Source organism: Labrus mixtus, unplaced genomic scaffold (assembly GCF_963584025.1).
Source record: "Labrus mixtus unplaced genomic scaffold, fLabMix1.1 SCAFFOLD_105, whole genome shotgun sequence".
Lineage (NCBI taxonomy): Eukaryota > Metazoa > Chordata > Actinopteri > Labriformes > Labridae > Labrus > Labrus mixtus.
Genome location: NW_026870093.1, coordinates 2,501 through 10,000, shown reverse-complemented (window position 1 = coordinate 10,000; position 7,500 = coordinate 2,501). Strand labels below are relative to the sequence as shown.

The following is a 7,500-nucleotide window of genomic DNA, read 5'->3' as shown; positions in this document are numbered from 1 at the left end:
GCTTCCGAGATCGGACGAGATCGGGCGTGTTCAGGGTGGTATGGCCGTAAGCCATTATTGTGTGCAGACAGGGGCCTTTTAAAGATGTCATGCCCTTGATTCTGGCTGAATTTGTGGACATGTGAATATGTCTCTCTATGATAAAAAAAACATATGATCAAAAAAATAAAAAAAGCTTACAGCATCTGGTATTCCCAGGCGGTCTCCCATTCAAGTACTAACCAGGCCCGACCGAGCCGAGCAGCACCTGAGCAGAGCAGCGAGCAGCACCTGAGCAGAGCAGCGAGCAGCACCTGAGCAGAGCAGCGAGCAGCACCTGAGCAGAGCAGCGAGCAGCACCTGAGCAGAGCAGCGTACTACGGTGAGCGTATTGCATAATTGCTTGTTCTGTTCTCCTCTGCACTGTGTTACTGTGTACCTACTCTTAGCTTAGCCTAGCAGTTAGCTTTACAATGGCTTCTTTTTCTGTCTCTCCCTCTCCTGCTCTCTCCTGCTCTACGTGTCAGATGTTAAGTTATTCCTCGTCCTCCTTTAGTGATAATGATACTTGTAAGAAATGTAGTTTATTTTTAGCTTTGGAGGCGAGGGTGTCTGAGTTAGAGAGACGGCTCCGCACCATTGAGTCGGAGTCATCGTATGCAGCAGTAGTTAGCCAGCCACCTGTAGCAGGTGCGGGCCGACATAGCTTGGCTTCCCCCCCGGTAACTCCCGAGCAGCCGGGAGGCAGTGGCTGGGTTACTGTCCGAGGGAAGCATAGTCGAAAATCGAAGCACACGGTTCCCCACCAACCACTTCACGTTTCAAACAAATTTTCCCCACTCAGCGACACACCCGCTGAGAATAAAACTCTGATTATTGGAGACTACATAGTCCGAAACGTGAAGCTAGCGAAGTCAGCGGGCATAGTTAGGTGTATACCCGGGGCCAGAGCGGGCGACATCGCATCTCATTTAAAGTTGCTGACAAAGACTAAAGGTAGATTTGATACAATCGTAATTCATGTCGGCACAAATGACTCCCGACTACGCCAGTCGGAAGTCACTAAGGTTAATGTGGAGTCGGTGTGTACTTTTGCTAAGACGATGTCGGACTCCGTAGTGTTCTCTGGACCCCTCCCAAATCAGACCAGTGATGACATGTATAGCCGCATGTCATCACTCAACCGCTGGCTGTCGAGGTGGTGTCCAGCACACGATGTGGGCTTCATAGATAACTGGCAGTCTTTTTGGGGAAAACCTGGTCTGCTAGCTAGAGACGGCATCCATCCCACTTTGGACGGTGCAGCTCTATTATCTAGAAACATAGCAGAGGTTATTAGTCCAAAACCCTGACAACAACTCAGAGTTCAGACCAGGAGGCAGAGCTGCAGTCTTACACACTTCTCTGCGCCTCCCTTAGATCTGTCTCCCAGTCACTATAGCTGTAATTCTGAATCGAACTGTAGTTATACTATAGGTACTGTGTCTGTCCCCCGGCCCAAACGCGTTTTTATAAGTCATCCAAACGGCGTGAATCATCAGAATCTGATTAGAATCAAAACTACGAATACGATTTTGCTACAAGATCGGAGGATTCACTGCGGACTTTTGAACATTAGGTCCTTAGCATCCAAGTCTCTTTTAGTGAGTGATCTGATATCAGATCAGCACATTGATTTACTTTTTTTGACTGAAACCTGGCTGTGTCGAGATGAATATGTTAGTTTGAATGAATCCACTCCTCCCAGTCATTTTAATACTCATATACCTCGAGACACCGGACGAGGTGGTGGAGTAGCAGCTATTTTTAATTCCAGTCTTTTAGTTAACCCTCGACCAAAGCTGAATTTTTCTTCTTTTGAAAGCCTTGTTCTTAGTCTTCCACATCCAGTCTCAAGAACCTTTCAGCCAGTTCTAGTTGCTGTAGTTTACCGCCCTCCTGGCCCATATTCTGAGTTTTTATCTGAGTTTGCAGAATTTTTATCAGACTTAGTCCTTAGCAGTGATAGAATAATTGTTGTAGGTGACTTCAATATCCATGTGGATGTTGAAAATGATAGCCTGAGCACAGCTTTCATGTCACTATTAGACTCTATTGGTTTCACCCAGGGTGTAAACGAACCTACTCATCATTTTAACCACACCCTGGATCTTGTTTTAGCTTATGGAATTGAAATCCATAACCTTACAGTTTTCCTAGAAAATCCTCTGCTATCAGACCATTTTTTTATTACATTTGATTTTGTCCTACTAGAATTACCTCTGCCTGGAAGAGGTGTGCTTTCTAGAAGTTTGTCGGATAGTGCTGTGGCTAGATTTAAGGAAGCTATTTCAGCTGTTTTTGATTCAGTACCGTGTTTCAACCCAGTTGGAAACTCTTACGATAGCTTTAGTCCCTCTCAGCTAGATCAGTTTGTTGATAGTGCAGTGGATTCGCTGAGAGTTACTCTGGATTCGATTGCTCCCCTGAAACAGAAGGTTGTCAAGCGGCGGAGAGTGGCTCCATGGTTCAACTCAGAAACCCGTACTCTGAAACAATCATCACGGAATTTTGAAAGAATATGGCGTTCGACCAAAACGGTAGAATCTCGTTTTTTCTGGCAGGATAGTCATAGAAGATATATGAAGGCTCTACGTCACGCCCGAGCTGCCTACTACTCCTCTCTAATCGAGGAAAACAAAGGCAATCCTAGATACCTTTTCAGCACTGTAGCCAGGCTGACAGAGAGTCATGGCTCCATTGAGCCTTGTATTCCTCTAGCCCTCAGCAGTAATGATTTCCTTAGCTTTTTCAACAACAAAGTTCTAGACATCAGAGACAAAATTGGTAACCTCCTGCCCTTACCTGGTGCAGATACGTCTGTTGCGGCAGAGACAGTTCCAGGACCAGATATTAGTCTCGACTGTTTTTCTCCAATCGACCTTTCAGAGCTACATTCCATTTTTTCTGCATCGAAACCGTCAACCTGTATTTTGGACCCAATCCCAACCAAGCTGTTTAAGGAAGTCTTTCCCTTAGTTAGCAACTCCATATTAGATATGATCAATATGTCTTTACTGGCAGGCTATGTACCACAGACATTTAAAGTAGCGGTAATCAAACCTCTACTTAAAAAGCCTACTCTGGACTCAGGAACTCTGGCTAACTACAGACCTATATCCAACCTTCCTTTTATCTCGAAGATCCTGGAGAAGGTGGTAGCTAAACAGCTGTGTGACTTTCTCCATGACAACAGTTTATTTGAAGAGTTCCAGTCAGGATTTAGAGTCCACCATAGCACTGAGACTGCACTAGTTAGAGTTACAAACGATCTACTTCTAGCCTCAGACAGGGGACTTCTGTCTGTGCTCGTCTTGTTAGATCTTAGTGCTGCTTTTGACACCATTGACCATCGGATCCTGTTGTACAGACTGGAGCATTTGCTTGGAATTACAGGGACTGCTTTAAGTTGGTTTGAATCCTACTCATCAGACCGATCTCAGTTTGTACATGTTAATGATGAGTCCTCTATGCACACTAAAGTTTGCCATGGAGTCCCACAAGGTTCAGTGCTTGGACCAATTCTTTTTACATTATATATGCTTCCTCTGGGAAATATTATGAGGAAACACTCCATACAGTTTCATTGTTATGCAGATGATACTCAGCTTTATGTATCAATGAAGCCCGATGGTACCAGTCAGTTATGTCAGCTAGAAACATGCCTTAAGGACGTTAGGACCTGGATGACCAGAAATTTTTTGCTACTTAACTCAGACAAGACTGAAGTTATTGTGCTAGGCCCTAAGAACCTCAGAGAGACTTTTTCTAGTGATGTGACTGTCCTTAATGACATCAGCCTGGCATCTAGCACCACTGTTAGGAATCTCGGAGTTATTTCTGATCAAGATATGTCTTTTAGCTCTCACATCAGTCAAGTTTCAAGAACAGCCTACTTTCACCTTCGTAATATATCCAAGATCAGGAATATCCTGTCGCAAAGTGATGCAGAAAAACTAGTTCATGCATTTGTTACCTCCAGACTGGATTATTGTAACTCTCTTTTGTCAGGGTGCTCTGGCAAATCTCTAAAGACTCTTCAACGGGTCCAGAATGCTGCAGCTCGTGTACTGACCAGAACCAGGAAATGGGACCACATTACTCCTGTCCTGGCTTCTCTGCACTGGCTCCCTATACAGTCTAGAATAGAATTCAAGATCCTTCTTCTCACCTACAAAGCTCTAAATGGCCAGGCACCATCTTATCTTAAGGAGCTACTAGTGCCGTACTGTCCCTTGAGAGCGTTGCGGTCCCGGAGTGCAGGCCTGCTGGTGGTACCTACAGTCTCCAAGTGTACTATGGGGGGTAAAGCCTTCAGTTATCGGGCTCCTCTCCTCTGGAACCGCCTTCCAGCCGGGGTCCGGGAGGCAGACACAGTCTGTATTTTTAAGATTAGACTTAAAACTTTCCTTTTTGATAAATCTTATAGTTAGGGCTGGTGCTGGTGTAGACCAGCTCTTAGTTATGCTGCTATAGGCTTAGACTACCGGGGGAACTGGCACCTTGAGCTCCTCTCTCTCTCTCTCTCTCTCTCTCTCTCTCTATGCATATACAGTACATCATATTACTGCATGTATCTATCTATAAATCTCAGTCACTAACCACCTACTTTCCTGGGAGCTCTTGAGCTCCCCTAGGCTCCTCAAGATCATCGGTTGACGGCTTGCCAGAACAACCCCCACCCCACCACTACCCCCTCCCCACCGGATCGTGGGTTGGCGGCCTGCCAGAACAACCCCCCACACCCCCTCCCCTCCCCACCGGATTGCTGATGGACGGTCTACCTCCCCCCACCCCCTTGCTCTCTATCCCTCTTCCTGCATCTTATCCCGTCTCTCCCCCTATCCCTTTCCAAGCCCGGCGCAGTCTAGGCCTGTGAAGACTGTTTCGTCATGAGCCGGGGATCCGGCCGAAGATTTCTGTTTAATAAGGCAGTTTTTTCTTACCACTGTAACTTTTGCTGCTTTGCTAAAGTGCTCATGATGGATAGGCCGGATCTTTGTAACATAGCAATAAGTAAGGTCCTTTACCTGCTTTTTGTAACATAACAATGAGTAAGGTCTTTTACCTGCTCTTTTGTAATGTTAAAAGACAATGAGTAAGGTATTTTACCTGCTTCTTGTAAAGTGTCTCGAGATAACACTTGTTATGAGTTGACGCTATACAAATAAAAGTTGATTGATTGATTGATGAAAGTTGACCCTGCTTAGCTTCCGAGATGGGACGAGATCGGGCGTGTTAAGGGTGGTATGGCCGTAAGCCATTATTGTGTGCAGACAGGGGCCTTTTAAAGATGTTATGCCCTTGATTCTGGCTGAATTTTTGGACATGTGAATATGTCTCTATATGATAAAAAAAAAACATATGATCAAAAAAATGAAAAAGCTTACAGCACCTGGTATTCCCAGGCGGTCTCCCATCCAAGTACTAACCAGGCCCTACCCTGCTTAGCTTCCGAGATCAGACGAGATCAGGCGTGTTCAGGGTGGTATGGCCGTAAGCTGTTATTGTGTGCAGACAGGGGCCTTTTAAAGATCTCATGCCCTTGATTCTGGCTGAATTTTTGGACATGTGAATATGTCTCTATATGATAAAAAAAGAACATATGATCAAAAAAAATGAAAAAGCTTACAGCACCTGGTATTCCCAGGCGGTCTCCCATCCAAGTACTAACCAGGCCAGACGCTGCTTAGCTTCCGAGATCGGACAAGTTCAGGGTGGTATGTCCTTAAGCCATTATTGTGTGCAGAAAGGGGCCTTTTAAAGATGTCATGCCCTTGATTCTGGCTGAATTTTTGGACATGTGAATATGTCTCTATATGATAAAAAAAAAACATATGATCAAACAAAATGAAAAAGCTTACAGCACCTGGTATTCCCAGGCGGTCTCCCATCCAAGTACTAACCAGGCCCGACCCTGCTTAGCTTCCGAGATCAGACGAGATCGGGCGTGTTCAGGGTGGTATGGCCGAAAGCCATTATTGTGTGCAGAAAGGGGCCTTTTAAAGATGTCATGCCCTTGATTCTGGTTGAATTTTTGGACAAATGAATATGTCTCTATATGATCAAAAAAATGAAAAAGCTTACAGCACCTGGTATTCCCAGGCGGTCTCCCATCCAAGTACTAAGCAGGCCTGACCCTGCTTAGCTTCCGAGATCTGACGGGTTCAGGGTGGTATGGCCATAAGCCATTATTATGTGCAGAAAGGGGCCTTTAAAGATGTCATGCCCTTGATTCTGGTTGAATTTTTGGACAAGTGAATATGTCTCTATATGATCAAAAAAATGAAAAAGCTTACATCACCTGGTATTCCCAGGCAGTCTCCCATCCATGTACTAAGCAGGCCTGACCCTGCTTAGCCTCCGAGATCGGACGGGTTCAGGGTGGTATGGCCGTAAGCCATTATTGTGTGCAGAAAGGGGCCTTTTAAACATGTCATGCCCTTGATTCTGGCTGAATTTTTGGACATGTGAATATGTCTCTATATGATAAAAAAAAACATATGATCAAAAAAAATGAAAAAGCTTACAGCACCTGGTATTCCCAGGCGGTCTCCCATCCAAGTACTAACCAGGCCCGACCCTGCTTAGCTTCCGAGATCGGACGAGATCGGGCGTGTTCAGGGTGGTATGGCCGTAAGCCATTATTGTGTGCAGACAGGGGTCTTTTAAAGATGTCATGCCCTTGATTCTGGCTGAATTTTTGGACATGTGAACATGTCTCTCTATGATAAAAAAAAACATATGATCAAAAAAATGAAAAAGCTTACAGCACCCGGTATTCCCAGGCGGTCTCCCATCCAAGTACTAACCAAGCCAGACCCTGCTTAGCTTCCGAGATCGGGGGTGTTCAGGGTGGTATGGCCGTAAGCCATTATTGTGTGCAGAAAGGGGCCTTTTAGAGATGTCATGCCCTTGATTCTGGCTGAATTTTTGGACATGTGAATATGTCTCTATATGATAAAAAAAAAACATATGATCAAAAAAATGAAAAAGCTTACAGCACCTGGTATTCCCAGGCGGTCTCCCATTCAAGTACTAACCAGGCCCGACCCTGCTTAGCTTCCGAGATCGGACGAGATCAGGCGTGTTCAGGGTCGTATGGCCGTAAGCCGTTATTGTGTGCAGACAGGGGCCTTTTAAAGATGTCATGCCCTTGATTCTGGCTGAATTTTTGGACATGTGAATATGTCTCTATATGATTAAAAAAAACATATGATCAAAAAAAATGAAAAAGCTTACAGCATCTGGTATTCCCAGGCGGTCTCCCATCCAAGTACTAACCAGGTATTCCCAGGCAAAGCTTCTGAGATCGGACGAGATCGGGCGTGTTCAGGGTGGTAAGGCCGTAAGCCATTATTGTGTGCAGAAAGGGGCCTTTTAAAGATGTCATGCCCTTGATTCTGGCTGAATTTTTGGACATGTGAATATGTCTCTATATGATAAAAAAAAACATATGATCCAAAAAATGAAAAAGCTTAC

The 7,500-nt window shown here is 45.0% G+C and overlaps 5 non-coding genes and 3 pseudogenes across 5 annotated transcripts in view; all 8 read right to left on the bottom strand.

Annotated features, from left to right (window-relative positions):
• LOC132960607 (5S ribosomal RNA) overlaps positions 1-52 on the bottom strand; it is a 119-nt gene extending 67 nt beyond the window's left edge. Inside the window, exon 1 of the ribosomal RNA XR_009667399.1 lies at positions 1-52. This exon is cut by the window's left edge and continues 67 nt beyond it. This is a non-coding gene — a ribosomal RNA (5S ribosomal RNA).
• A 5,349-nt stretch (positions 53-5,401) lies between these two features.
• On the bottom strand, positions 5,402-5,520 carry LOC132960491 (5S ribosomal RNA). The gene has a single exon (XR_009667379.1). It is a non-coding gene; the product is annotated as a 5S ribosomal RNA (ribosomal RNA).
• Positions 5,521-5,875: 355 nt separating this feature from the next.
• LOC132960609 (5S ribosomal RNA) lies at positions 5,876-5,994 on the bottom strand. The gene has a single exon (XR_009667401.1). It is a non-coding gene; the product is annotated as a 5S ribosomal RNA (ribosomal RNA).
• A 104-nt stretch (positions 5,995-6,098) lies between these two features.
• On the bottom strand, positions 6,099-6,207 carry LOC132960565 (5S ribosomal RNA; annotated as a pseudogene).
• A 334-nt stretch (positions 6,208-6,541) lies between these two features.
• On the bottom strand, positions 6,542-6,660 carry LOC132960322 (5S ribosomal RNA). Its single transcript, XR_009667261.1, has one exon. It is a non-coding gene; the product is annotated as a 5S ribosomal RNA (ribosomal RNA).
• A 121-nt stretch (positions 6,661-6,781) lies between these two features.
• On the bottom strand, positions 6,782-6,890 carry LOC132960495 (5S ribosomal RNA; annotated as a pseudogene).
• Positions 6,891-7,012: 122 nt separating this feature from the next.
• Positions 7,013-7,131, bottom strand: LOC132960372 (5S ribosomal RNA). The gene has a single exon (XR_009667309.1). It is a non-coding gene; the product is annotated as a 5S ribosomal RNA (ribosomal RNA).
• A 362-nt stretch (positions 7,132-7,493) lies between these two features.
• The window catches only part of LOC132960477 (5S ribosomal RNA), a 109-nt pseudogene continuing 102 nt past the window's right edge, over positions 7,494-7,500 (bottom strand).